This window comes from Tamandua tetradactyla, chromosome 4 (genome assembly GCF_023851605.1).
Source record: "Tamandua tetradactyla isolate mTamTet1 chromosome 4, mTamTet1.pri, whole genome shotgun sequence".
Classification (NCBI taxonomy): domain Eukaryota; kingdom Metazoa; phylum Chordata; class Mammalia; order Pilosa; family Myrmecophagidae; genus Tamandua; species Tamandua tetradactyla.
Genome location: NC_135330.1, coordinates 34,742,037 through 34,756,575, shown reverse-complemented (window position 1 = coordinate 34,756,575; position 14,539 = coordinate 34,742,037). Strand labels below are relative to the sequence as shown.

Genomic DNA, 14,539 nt, shown 5'->3' with positions numbered 1-14,539 from the left:
ACATGAAGAGGACATGGGGTGAACATAAAGGAGAAATAGAAAAACTGAAAAAACAAATCACAGAACTTATGGAAGTGAAGGATAAAGTAGAAAAGATGGAAAAAACAATGGATACCTACAATGATAGATTTAAAGAGACAGAAGATAGAATTAGGGATTTGGAGGATGGAACATCTGAATTCCAAAAAGAAACAGAAACTATCGGGAAAAGAATTGAAACATTTGAACAGGGTATGAGGGAACTCAAGGACAATATGAACCGCACAAATATACGTGCTGTGGGTGTCCCAGAAGGAGAAGAGAAGGGAAAAGGAGGAGAAAAACTAATGGAAGAAATTATCACTGAAAATTTCCCAACTCTTATGAAAGACCTAAAATTACAGATCCAAGAAGTGCAGCGCACCCCAAAGAGATTAGACCCAAATAAGCATTCTCCAAGACACTTACTAGTTAGAATGTCAGAGGTCAAAGAGAAAGAGAGGATCTTGAAAGCAGCAAGAGAAAAACAATCCATCACATACAAGGGAAACCCAATAAGACTATGTGTAGATTTCTCAGCAGAAACCATGGAAGCTAGAAGACAGTGGGATGATATATTTAAATTACTAAAAGAGAAAAACTGCCAACCAAGACTCCTATGTCCAGCAAAATTATCCTTCAAAAATGAGGGAGAAATTAAAACATTCTCAGACAAAAAGTCACTGAGAGAATTTGTGACCAAGAGACCAGCTCTGCAAGAAATACTAAAGGGAGCATTAGAGTCAGATACAAAAACACAGAAGAGAGAGGTATGTAGAAGAGTGTAGAAAGAAGGAAAGTCAGATATGATATATATAATACAAAAGGCAAAATGTTAGAGGAAAATATTATCCAAACAGTAATAACACTAAATGTCAATGGACTGAATTCCCCAATCAAAAGACATAGATTGGCAGAATGGATTAAAAAACAGGATCCTTCTATATGTTGTCTACAGGAAACACATCTTAGACCCAAAGATAAACATAGGTTGAAAGTGAAAGGTTGGGAAAAGATATTTCATGCAAATAACAACCAGAAAAGAGCAGGAGTGGCTACACTAATATCCAACAAATTAGACTTCAAATGTAAAGCAGTTAAAAGAGACAAAGAAGGACACTATATACTAATAAAAGGAACAATTAAACAAGAAGACATAACAATCATAAATATTTACGCACCGAACCAGAATGCCCCAAAATACGTGAGGAATACACTGCTAACACTGAAAAATGAAATAGACTCATATACCATAATAGTTGGAAACTTCAATTCACCACTCTAATCAATGGACAGAACATCTAGACAGAGGATCAATAAAGAAATAGAGAATCTGAATATTACTATAAATGAGCTAGACTTAACAGATATTTATAGGACATTACATCCCACAACAGCAGGATACACCTTTTTCTCAAGTGCTCATGGATCATTCTCAAAGATAGACCACATACTGGGTCACAAAGCAAGTCTTAACAAATTTAAAAAGATTGAAATCATACACAACACTTTCTCGGATCATAAAGGAATGAAGTTGGAAATCAATAATAGGCGGAGTGCCAGAAAATTCACAAATACGTGGAGGCTCAACAACACACTCCTAAACAACGAGTGGGTCAAAGAAGAAATTGCTAGAGAAATTAGCAAATACCTCGAGGCGAATGAAAATGAAAACACAACATATCAAAACTTATGGGACGCAGCAAAGGTAGTGCTAAGAGGGAAATTTATTGCCCTAAATGCCTATATCAGAAAAGAAGAAAAGGCAAAAATGCAGGAATTAACTATCCATTAGGAAGAACTAGAGAAAGAACAGCAAACTAATCCCAAAGCAAGCAAAAGAAAAGAAATAACAAAGATTAGAGCAGAAATAAATGAAATTGAAAACATGAAAACAATAGAGAAAATCAATAAGGCCAGAAGTTGGTTCTATGAGAAAATCAATAAGATTGATGGGCCCTTAGCAAGACTGACAAAAAGAAGAAGAGAGAGGATGCAAATAAATAAGATCAGAAATGGAAGAGGAGACATAACTACTGATCTCACAGAAATAAAGGAGGTAATAACAGGATACTATGAACAACTTTACGCTAATAAATTCAACAATTTAGAGGAAATGGACGGGTTCCTGGAAAGACATGAACAACCAACTTTGACTCAAGAAGACATAGATGACCTCAACAAACCAATCACAAGTAAAGAAATTGAATCAGTCATTCAAAAGCTTCCTAAAAAGAAAAATCCAGGACCAGACGGCTTCACATCTGAATTCTATCAAACATTCCAGAAAGAATTAGTACCAACTCTCCTCAAACTCTTCAAAAAAATCGAAGTGGAGGGAAAACTACCTAATTCATTCAATGAAGCCAACATCACCCTCATACCAAAACCAGGCAAAGATATTACAAAAAAAGAAAACTACAGGCCAATCTCTCTAATGAATATAGATGCAAAAATCCTCAATAAAATTCTAGCAAATCGTATCCAACAACACATTAAAAGAATTATACATCATGACCAAGTAGGATTCATCCCAGGTATGCAAGGATGGTTCAACATAAGAAAATCAATTAATGTAATACACCATATCAACAAATCAAAGCAGAAAAATCATATGATCATCTCAATTGATGCAGAGAAGGCATTTGACAAGACTCAACATCCTTTCCTGTTGAAAACACTTCAAAAGATAGGAATACAAGGGAACTTCCTTAAAATGATAGAGGGAATATATGAAAAACCCACAGCTAATATCTATCTCAATGGGGAAAAATTGAAAACTTTCCCCCTAAAATCAGGAACAAGACAAGGATGTCCACTATCACCACTTTATTCAACATTGTGTTGGAGGTTCTAGCCAGAGCAATTAGACAAGAAAAAGAAATACAAGGCATCAAAATAGGAAAGGAAGAAGTAAAACCATCACTGTTTGCAGACGATATGATACTACACGTCGAAAACCCGGAAAAATCCACAACAAAACTACTAGAGCTAATAAATGAGTACAGCAAAGTAGCAGGTTACAAGATCAACATTCAAAAATCTGTAGCATTTCTATACACTAGCAATGAACAAGTGGAGCGGGAAATCAAGAAACGAATCCCATTTACAATTGCAACTAAAAGAATAAAATACCTAGGAATAAATTTAACTAAAGAGACAAAAAACCTATATAAAGAAAACTACAAAAAACTGCTAAAAGAAATCACAGAAGACCTAAATAGATGGAAGGGCATACCGTGTTCATGGATTGGAAGACTAAATATAGTTAAGATGTCAATCCTACCTAAATTGATTTACAGATTCAATGCAATACCAATCAGAATCCCAACAACTTATTTTTCAGAAATAGAAAAACCAATAAGTAAATTTATCTGGAAGAGCAGTGTGCCCCGAATTGCTAAAAACATCTTGAGGAAAAAAAACGAAGCTGGAGGTCTTGCACTGCCTGACTTTAAGGCATATTATGAAGCCACAGTGGTCAAAACAGCATGGTACTGGCATAAAGATAGATATATCAACCAATTGAATCGAATAGAGTGCTCCTATATAGACCCTCTCATCTATGGACATTTGATCTTTGATAAGGCAGTCAAGCCAAATCACCTGGGACAGAACAGTCTCTTCAACAAATGGTGTCTAGAGAACTGGATATCCATATGCAAAAGAATGAAAGAAGACCCATATCTCTCACCCTACACAAAAGTTAACTCAAAATGGATCAAAGATCTAAACATTAGGTCTAAGACCATAAAACAGTTAGAGGAAAATGTAGGGAGATATCTTATGAAACTTACAATTGGAGGCGGTTTTATGGACCTTACACCTAAAGCAAGACCACTGAAGAAATAAATAAATAAATGGGAGCTCCTCAAAATTAAACACTTTTGTGCATCAAAGAACTTCATCAAGAAAGTAGAAAGACAGCCTACACAACAGGAGACAATATTTGGAAACGACATATCAGATAAAGGTCTAGTATCCAGAATTTATAAAGCGATTGTTCAACTCAACAACAAAAAGACAGCCAACCCAATTACAAAATGGGAAAAAGACTTGAATAGACACCTCTCAGAAGAGGAAATACAAATGGCCAAAAGGCACATGAAGAGATGTCCCTGGCCATTAGAGAAATGCAAATCAAAACCACAATGAGATATCATCTCACACCCACCAGAATGGCCATTATCAACAAAACAGAAAATGACAAGTGCTGGAGAGGATGCGGAGAAAGAGGCACACTTATCCACTGTTGGTGGGAATGTCAAAGGGTGCAACCACTGTGGAAGGCAGTTTGGCGGTTCCTCAAAAAGCTGAATATAGAATTGCCATACGACCCAGCAATACCATTGCTAGGTATCTACTCAAAGGAATTAAGGGCAAAAACTCAAACGGACATTTGCACACCAATGTTTATAGCAGCGTTATTTACAATTGCAAAGAGATGGAAACAGCCAAAATGTCCATCAACAGACGAGTGGGTAAACAAACTGTGGTATATACATACGATGGAATATTATGCAGCTTGAAGGCAGGATAAACTTATGAAGCATGTAATAACATGGATGGACCTAGAGAACATTATGCTGAGTGAGTCTAGCCAAAAACTAAAAGACAAATACTGTATGGTCCCAATGATGTGAATTGACACTCGAGAATAAACTTGGAATATGTCATTGGTAGCAGAGTTCAGCAGGAGTTAGAAACAGGGTAAGATAATGGGTAATTGGAGCTGATGGGATACAGACTGTGCAATAGGACTAGATACAAAAACTCAAAAATGGACAGCACAATAATACCTAATTGTAAAGTAATCATGTTAAAACACTGAGTGAAGCTGCATCCGAGCTATAGGTTTTTGTTTTGTTTTGTTTTGTTCTTACTATTATTACTTTTATTTTTTTTCTCTATATTAACATTCTATATCTTTTTCGGTTATATTGCTAGTTCTTCTAAACCGATGCAAATGTACTAAGAAACGATGATCATGCATCTATGTGATGATATTAAGAATTACTGATTGCATATGTAGAATGGTATGATTTAAAAAAAAAAAAAAAAATGGACAGCACAATACTACCTAAGTGTAATGTAATTATGTTAAAACACTGAATGAAGCTGCATTTGAGCTATAGTTTTTTTCTTATATATTTTTGTATTTTTTACTTTTATTTTTTCTCTATATTATTTTATTTTTCTGTTGTCTTGCTATTTCTTTTTCTAAATCGATGCATATGTACTAAGAAATGATGATCATACATCTATGTGATGATATTAAGAATTACTGATTGCATATGTAGAATGGAATGATTTCTAAATGTTGTGTTAGTTAATTTTTTTTAATTAATAAAAAAAATGTACTTGGAAGCTTATTGCTTGTTTGTATATTTGTTATTCTTCACAATAAAAAAAAAGAAAGAAAAAAAGAAGCAATGCTGGATTTTGTCAAATTCCTCTTCTATGCCAACTGAGATGATCATGCATTTTTTCCCTTTGTCCAGTTACTTGGTTATTATATCGACGGAGATTTTTTCTTTATGTGGAACCATTGTTACATACCTGGGATTAATCAACACTTTATCACGATATATAACTCTTTTGATGTGCTGTTGAGTTCTGTTTGCTAGTATTTTGTTGAGGATTTTTCCATCTGTATTCAAAATGGATATTGGTCTGCTTTTTTCTTTTCTTGTGTTATCGATATTTTCACATGGCTTTGATATGAGGGTGATACTGGCCTCACAGAAGAAGTTAGGTAGTGATCCTCCTCTTCTATTATTTGGAAGATTCTGAGCAGGACTGTTATTAATTCTTCTTGAAATATTTGGTAGAATTCCCCTGAGAAGCCATCTGGTCCTGGGCTCTTCTTTGTTGGGAGGTTTCTGATTATTGATACAATTTCTTTATAGTAACTGGTTTGTTGAAATCTGTTTCTTCTTGGGTCAGTATAGTAATTTATGTGTTTCTAGGAAACTGTCCATTTCCTCCAGGTTATCTAATTTGTTGGCATACAAATTCATAGTATCCTTTAATATTCGTTTTTATTTCTGTGGGTTGGTGGTAATGACCCCCTTTTCATTTCTGACTTCCAGTTATTTATATTCATTTTTTTTTTGTCAGTCTGGCATCAACTTTATTGATCCTTTCTATTGATTTTTCAAAGAACCAATTTTTGGTTTTCTAGATTCTATTGCTTTTTAATTCTCTATCTCACTATCTCTGCTCTGATATTTTGCTATCTTCTTCTTTCTGCTCCCTTTGTATATAGTGCACTATTCTTTTCCTAGATATTCCAGTTTTGGGATAAGATCTCTGAGATCTTTCTTTCTTTTAAATGTGAGTATTTAGAGCTACACATTTCCCTCTCAACACTGCCTTTGCTGTATCCATAAATTTTGGTATGCAGTCTTATCATTTTTATTTGCCTCAAGATATTTTCTCATTTTCCTGGTGATTTCTTCTTTGAGCCACTGATTGTTTAAGAGTGTGTTTTTTAACTTCCAAATATTAGTGAATTTTTCATTTCTCCTTCTGTTACTGATTTTCAGCCATATTCTGTTGTGAATGGAGAAGACACATTTTATGGTTTCAATATTTTTAATTTATTGAGACTTGTTTTGTGAACTAGGATATGGTCTATTCTGGAAAATGATCCTCGGGCACTAGAGAAGAACGTGGTGTCTGCTGCTGATTGGGTGAAGTGTGCTATCTATGTCTGTAGGTCTACTAGTTCAGAGTATCATTCAAGTCTTATATTTCCTTACTGACCTTCTATCTAAATGTTTTATCCATTATTGAAAGAGGTGTATTCAAATCTAATAATACGCAACAATTTCTCCTTTCATTTCTGTCAATATTCATCACATATGTTCAGACATTGCTATTAGGTGCATATATTTATAACTTATTTGTTCTTGCTTGAATTGATCCCTTTATATATATATATATATATATATATATATATAGATCCTCTTTGTCCCTATCAACACTTTTTGACTTACTAATATTAGTATAGCTATCCCAGCTTTAGTTCAGTTACTCTTGTATAATATATATTTTTTTGTGTCCTTTGACTTTCAACCTACTTAAGTCTTTGAATTTAAGTTGAGTCTCATCAATTGCACATAGCTGGGTTACGCTTTTTTTTTTTCTTGTTTGAAATGTTATTTTAATCATAAAAGTAATATATACTCATTTATGGAAGAGTTTACAAATACAGAAAAAAACACAAAGAAGATTTAGGTCACCCAGAAGTTTACAACTTGTGTTTAACAATGAATACCTTTGAATTCTTCTTTAGTTAGCATTCCTGAGTGAGCATTCTTCATATGTTAGGAAAGTTTTTTTTTGATGCTTTTGTTAAATGCCTAATAACTAATTTTTGTTGGTAAGTCTTTAGGTGATGATTTTCCTCCCTGGTGAACATTTTGGTGCATAGATCCCTGTTAACATTTCTGATTACTTGCTTGGAATAAGTGCCAACAAGTGAAATTATTGGGATCAGTCATTTAGACACTATGGGCCTTTATGTATTGCCAGAACAGATGTACCAACTCAAATTATCAACAATCTACTGTTCTAAATGGTCAATATTTAATGAATTATGAAAGTGAGGAATACAAGCCACAAACAGAGTGGTACAACAATGCCTTGAAGTCTCTTTCCCATGAATGCAGTTGTTTCTGAAGCATAAGATTCTCCCTCTAATACTCCTTTAACTTTGTACTGCCTCCCCCACCCCCCTCGCAGCATTTTATCATAATCTTAACCGAGCATTTAGTATGATGTGAGGCTGATGGGACCAGTGTATTAACGCTATGGTTTAAGAACTGCATAGAGAGGGTCCGGCAGATCATACAGGTGCATGGGAAATGGACTAACAAGAAAGATTGCTACTCCCAGCCACAAAAGATTTTTCATTAAAAAAATCATCATCAAATTTCTGTAGTATCTTTCCCTGCCATGTAGCACTCCTACTTGCTATTCTGTATGCTAGAGAGCCTAGCTGTAATTAATGTAAAATGTAAATAAAAGAGATGCTAAAGGAACAGTAACTGGATTTATAAACGTCTTTAAAATTCAGTGTTTTAAAGATACACTGGTGGCCATGTTTCTTGAAGATAATTGCATGATGATAAGGCTGTCACAGTGTGACTGTGTGGTTGTGAGAGCCTTGTGTCTGATTCTCCCTTTGTCTACCTTATCGATGGACAACTAAAACATATGGATTAAAAATAAATAAATTATAGGGGGAACAAATGATAAACTTAGTAGATTGAAATGCTGGTGATCAGTGAAGGGGAGGGGTAAGGGGTATGGTTTGTATGAATTTTTTTCTGTCTTCTTATTGCTTCTTCTGAATTGATGCGGATGTTCTAAGAAATGATCATGATGATGAATAACTTAAAAAAATCCAGTTTTTCAGATGGTTAAAGTGCCCATTAGAAGCAAGGTAAGTTCCCTGAGGTCTCTATACAAAAACAAATGCAAGGCCTACCCTCTGCTAGATATATCCGAAAGATATGTAGGAGAGCAAAACAAATTATTTGTATCTTCAGATACTAACCCAAAATCCACATTTGTTCCACAAAAAGAGAAAATGGAAGTCATAGTTTTTAAAAATTTAACAGCCCCCTAGACCTGTATAGATCTCCTGCATATATTCAAATCTAGCAGGAGTACATGGAAGAGATTATTTTATTTTCTGACACTTTTTTCCATTGATTTTCAGTTAAACAGATGAAGTATTTATTTAAAAATACAAAAAACAAAAATATTTGCAAGACCCCTTTGGGAATGGTGAGAGTGGGGAGAAATTCAACTTCCCCAAGTTGAATTCTTGATACTCTCACAAGCAGTGTGGACAACCAAAGCTATAGGCTGAGCCCCCAGGCTTGGGGTTTGTTCACATAAAACTTAACCCCACAAAGGATAGGTTAAGTCTACTTAAAATTTAGGCCTAAGAGTCACCCCCAAGAGAGCCTCAGATGTGGCCCCTCTCTCCAGCCAACACGATGAGCAGTCTTACCACCCTCCCCCTCTCTGCGTGGGACATGAGTCCCAGGGGTGTGGACCTTCCTGGCAACATGGGACAAAGATCCTGGAATGAGCTGAGGCTCAGTATCAAGGGACTGAGAAAAACCCTAGAATGAGCTGAGAATTAACATCAAGCGATTGAGAGAAACTCTCGACCAAAAGGGGGAAGAGTAAAATGAGACAAAGTGTCAATGGCTGAGAGATTCCAAACAGACTTGAGAGGTTATCCTGGAGGTTATTCTTGCGCATTAAGTAGATATCACCTTGTTGTTCAAGATGTAGTGGAGAGGTTGGAGGGAATTGCCTGAAAATGTAGTGCTGTGTTCCAGTAGCCAAGTTTCTTTATGATGATTGAACAATGATATAGCTTTCACAATGAGACTCTGTGAATGCGAAAACCTTATGTCTGATGCTCCTTTTATCTACTATATCAACAGAAGAGTAGAACATATAGAATAAAAATAAATAATAGGGGGAACAAATGTTAAAATAAATTCAGTTTGAAATGCTAGTGGTAAATGAAAGTGAGGGGTAAGGGGTATGGTATGCATAGTCTTTTTTTTCCTCTATTATCATTTTATTTCTTTTTCTGTTGTCTTTTTCTTTTTCTAAATTGATGCAAATGTACTAAGAAATGATGACTATGCAACTATGTGATGATATTAAGAATTACTGATTATATATGTAGAATGGAATGATATCTAAATGTTTTGTTAATTTTTTTAATTAATAAAGTTTAAACAAACAAACAAAACAAAACAAAAATAAAGTTTGGGTTTCTTATTTTATGAAAGATTTTACAGAATTCCCCAGTAATCTGTTAAATTTTTTCTCATGCAAAGAGATATTTTATTTTAAGGCTCTAAACAAAAAAAGAAAAAAGCAGGGGGTTCAAAAACATTTTTTCCCATGTTTCAGAGACCAGAGTTTTAAGCAATTACACTACTCCTATTTGTAACTTAGACCACCTTTGCTGCCTTTCTTTTTTTTTTTTTTTAAATCTTCCTGAGTGGGTCCCTAGCTGGGCTGCTCCAAAAAGTCCTAAGACGTTAAGCCTCCATGCAGGGAGAGGCCCAGCTGAATCCAGGCTGTAAGTGTGGTGTGAGTCACTGCCAGTGGTTGGGGTCATGAACTACATTGACCTGGGAGCTGGATTTTTACAGTTATTGAATATCGTTTGTTCTACGTTCCCCTCTGAAGTGTCACTGGGTCTTAATGGGGTGGGGGTGGGCATTAAGGAGGGGCCTATTATTCTCATAGGCAGGAACCACAATTGTTTCCTCTGCCCACCTCCACACTCCTTTCCATGGGTGGGCTGCTGCACTGCTCTTCTAACCTAATCCCACTCTTATCCCATTTCAGTGTGTACAGTATCAACAAATAATCCAGCAGTACATGGTGAGACCCTGGAGAACCCTCTCGTCACTGCAGAGTTAAACCCTCACATCTTTACTGTATTCCAGTAGTTCTGTGCCCTACAGGCTTCGGGATCATTTCTTGCCTTGTATTGAGATTTTTTTTAATATCTTAAAATAATTTGCCTTATTTTTGATGGTTTGAATGCTAGCTTTCTTTTAGTATTCTTTCACTTATTAAAGGAAATAAGGGGGGTGGGGTGGCAGTGACAGTGAAGAATATGAACTCTATTAGCTTTAATTGCCCCTAAATGGCTTCCTAATGACAGTGACATGACCTGACCATAAAATGGTATATATGTGACAGATACAAGTTTGCTTTGATTCCTCTGATATTTCGCTAAGGAAACAGACTTAGGAATTGGTAGTTACTCGAACCAGGAAACAAATCTCATGTCCTACTCAAGGTTCTATGTACTTATGGTGTTCAATTAAGCTGTCTACCTAAGTTATATTAGGAAACGCACTTGTCAAAATATAAATTTTGTAACAAATAAACATTTTTTTGCTTTAGTCTCACACATAAGGTGACATTTAAAAATATTGCCATCTATTTTCAGCACCCTGCAATAACGACATTCCTTTGTTCTTCCTCATGCAAAAACATTTTTAAAATATGTACATTTCCCTATTATTATACACTCTAGGCATTCCTAGATTATACCATCTCAATCTTTAACATCTATCTTTCTTTCTGATTTCATTTATGCCCCCAGCCCTCCACCCTCTATCATTCTCACATGCAGCTTCATTCAGTGTTTTAACATAATTATATTACAGTTAGGTAGTATTGTGCTATCCATTTCTGGATTTTTACAATCAGTCCTGTTGCACAATCTGCATCCCTTCAGCTTCAATTACCCAATATCTTACCCTATTTCTATCTCCTGATGGTCTCAACTACCAATTGAAATTCTCCACGTTCATTCGCTAATGTCAATTCATATCACTGAGACCATACAGTATTTGTCCTTTTGTTTTTGGCTAATCTCACTCAGCATAATGTCCTTAAGGTCCATCCATGTTTTTACATTATTCATGACTTTATTCTTTAAGGATTCCTCTGTCACTTTTGCTCTGGGAGGGTGGAACAATTGTTGACCTCAGAGTGGACCCTAGCGAACCTAGGTAGCAGATCAAAGGTAGAAATCTTGGATCACACCACACATCCCTGGAGTTTTGAAGACTAGTTCTTTATGTCCCACCTTGGCACCAACAAGGTGAGAAAGAACCAGGGTAGTACCCTCCACTACCAGCTGCCATGAACTTTGGGGAGGGAGGATGGCAGCTGTTCTGGGTGGGGGGAGAAATTCATTGGTCTTTGTTTCAATTTGCCAGCCTCTTCCTTCCACTCCTCCCTGGACACTGTATAGTGCTCCCCTAAACTCTGGAGTTTCAAAGTGGTTGATTCATATAGTTCCTGTCAGTTCTGTAGATGTTTTGGTGGAAGGACTGTTCTTGGAGGTTCTTGCTCTTCCATCGTTCCACAATACCGCTCTCAAATTGTTCTTTTTTTAACGCAATTTTATTGATATAGTATATATTCCAATACCATATAACTATCCAAATTGTACAGTGGTTCACAGTATCATCACATAGCTGTGCATTCATCATGACAATAAAATTTTGAACATATTCAGTACTCCAAAAATAATAAGAATAGAAGTGAAAAAGGATACCAAAACATCCCATAAAACCACCCCTATTATTTTTTGTCTTTTTTTTCCTTACTCATCTGTCCATACGTGGATAAAGGGAGTATCAGTCACAAGGTTTTCACAATCACACAGTCACATCTTAAAAGCTCTATAGTTATTCAACCATCTTCAAGAGTCACAGTTATTAGATTACAGTTCAACAGTTTCAGGTACTTCCATCTAGCTAATGCAATACACCAAAAACTGAAAGGGGATATCTACATACTGCATAAGAATAACCTTCAGAATGACCTTTTCACTGTATTTAAAATCTCTCAACCACTGAAACTTGGTTTCATTTCTCCTCCCACTTTTTGGTCAAAGTGACTTTCTCACTCCCACAATGTCTGAGCCAGACTCATCCCCTGGAGTCATATCCCATGTTGCCAGGGAGATTCATACCCCTGGGAGTCATGTTCCACATAGGTGGGAGGGCAGTGAGCCTAGGATGAGAGGCCATATTTGAACAACAAAAGAGGTTCTCTGTGGGTGACTCTTAGGCATAATCACAAGTAAGCTTAGCTTCTCCTTTGCAGGAATAAGTCTCATAAGGGCTAGTCCCAAAATCAAGGGTCTGGCCCATCAAACTGGCAGTTTCCAGTCACTGTGAGAATATCATGTCTTCCACAGGTGGGGAAGTTTAATATTTCCACCTTTTCTCCCAATCTCTCAAGGGAATTTTGCAAATACTTTTTAATCTACTGCCCAGATTACTCTGGGATGTACTGGGGCATTCCACCAACCTTTACAAACCAACAAGATCTCACGTCCTATCTCGATTGCTGGATCTGCAGACAATTGTCTTTGGTAATCTTTATTGTTTTATAATTTTTTTACTTTAAATTAATCACATGCTCCAGACTGGCAGGATTTCTAATTGGGTAATTTTAGGGTTACATCTACCCAAGCACAACAGCTTGCACTACCTCTTAAATATGTCTTACATTAATCATCTGAATTTAGGGATTTCACATTGTATGGTTAGCACAGTCTGAATCCAATTCCTTAACAGCACAGACTGAGAGCTCCCTTCTTATTCAAATGCTTATATTCAAATACAGTCAGAAGCAGCTCTAGCTACGAGTCTAGGCTGACAAGTAGAGATCTGGTCTCAATTCAGAGATATGCTACATGTTCCCAGTTTCATGTAGAGGTCCCAAGGAGTAGAAATCACATCACTTAAGAATTTGTATATAGTTCCTGCAGACTGCTTGAGTTAACCTCCAGGTAATGTGGAAACCTTCATTTTTCTGGAGCCTGGAAATTTCCATACTGATTTTGAATAAAATATGTATTTACATTTTTTAAATCAACCATTTATACATGTTTGGAATAGGAGAGGGCAACCTGTCATTTTGACTGTAAAAACTGCAGAGTGTTTTTAGGCTTTCAGGTTTCTCTAATAGCAGGATAATACAAATTAGTATTTTCCTTTGTGATTGACTTGACCTAATCTACATCAGAAAGCCAATCTCTCCTAATAATTTTGACCAATGTTTTATCCTATTTTCCTCTAATAATTCTATAGTAAAATTTTTTAAATATTTATTTCCTTATTCAAAATAATATATTTCAAGCATTTTATATATCGTTAGCTTTTTATTTTACAAACATTATAACACTGTAAAAAGTTATTTATTCATTTTAGGTAATACATTTTAAAACCTTTTTTTTTTTTTTTTTTAATTAAAAAGGCATGGACGGGCCACGGTGGCTCAGCAGGCAGGAAGGCTTACCTGTGATGCCAGAGGACCCGGGTTCAATTCCCGGTGCCTGCCCATGTAAAAAAAAAAAGGCACAACTTCAAAAAATACAAAGAATTTTCTCAGTTTCATGTGATTCATGATGTTTCCTTAAAAAAAAAAATACACCACTAAGCATTTAAATAATACTCCAATATATAGCTCAAATGATTAAGTATGTAATTCACCAAACACAGTAGCTAGTACTTGACAATAAGTCAGTAAGGGAGAAGAAAACTAGAATCTACTGAATGCTTACGAGGCACTGTGAAACACATTTTACATATGGTACCTCACTTAATCCTCACAACCACCATATGAAGTAAAATCCCACACCTACAGATGAGGAAATTAAATCTCAGAGAGTTAATCAGCCAAATTAAACTTGCAAACAGTTGCAAGTAGTAAAACTGGAATTCAAATAATAAGTAAATATTTATTGAGCATTTACCATGTGCCAAGATCTGCTCGGGGATTATATATTTATTAACTCATTTATTCCTCTCAACAATACTACAACAAAGCATGTCTTTATTATTATCCTTACTTTATAGATGAGAAAATTGAGACAGAAGTCTTGTTAACGGTTATGAAACTAGTTAAGCAGTAGAGCTGGGATTTTTCACCTAGG

At 35.7% G+C, this 14,539-nt stretch overlaps 1 protein-coding gene across 2 annotated transcripts in view; it reads right to left on the bottom strand.

Moving 5' to 3' along the window:
• Positions 1 to 14,539, bottom strand: part of CEP350 (centrosomal protein 350) — a 266,687-nt gene that overhangs the window by 82,617 nt on the left and 169,531 nt on the right. The gene's annotated exons all lie outside the window — the stretch shown is intronic.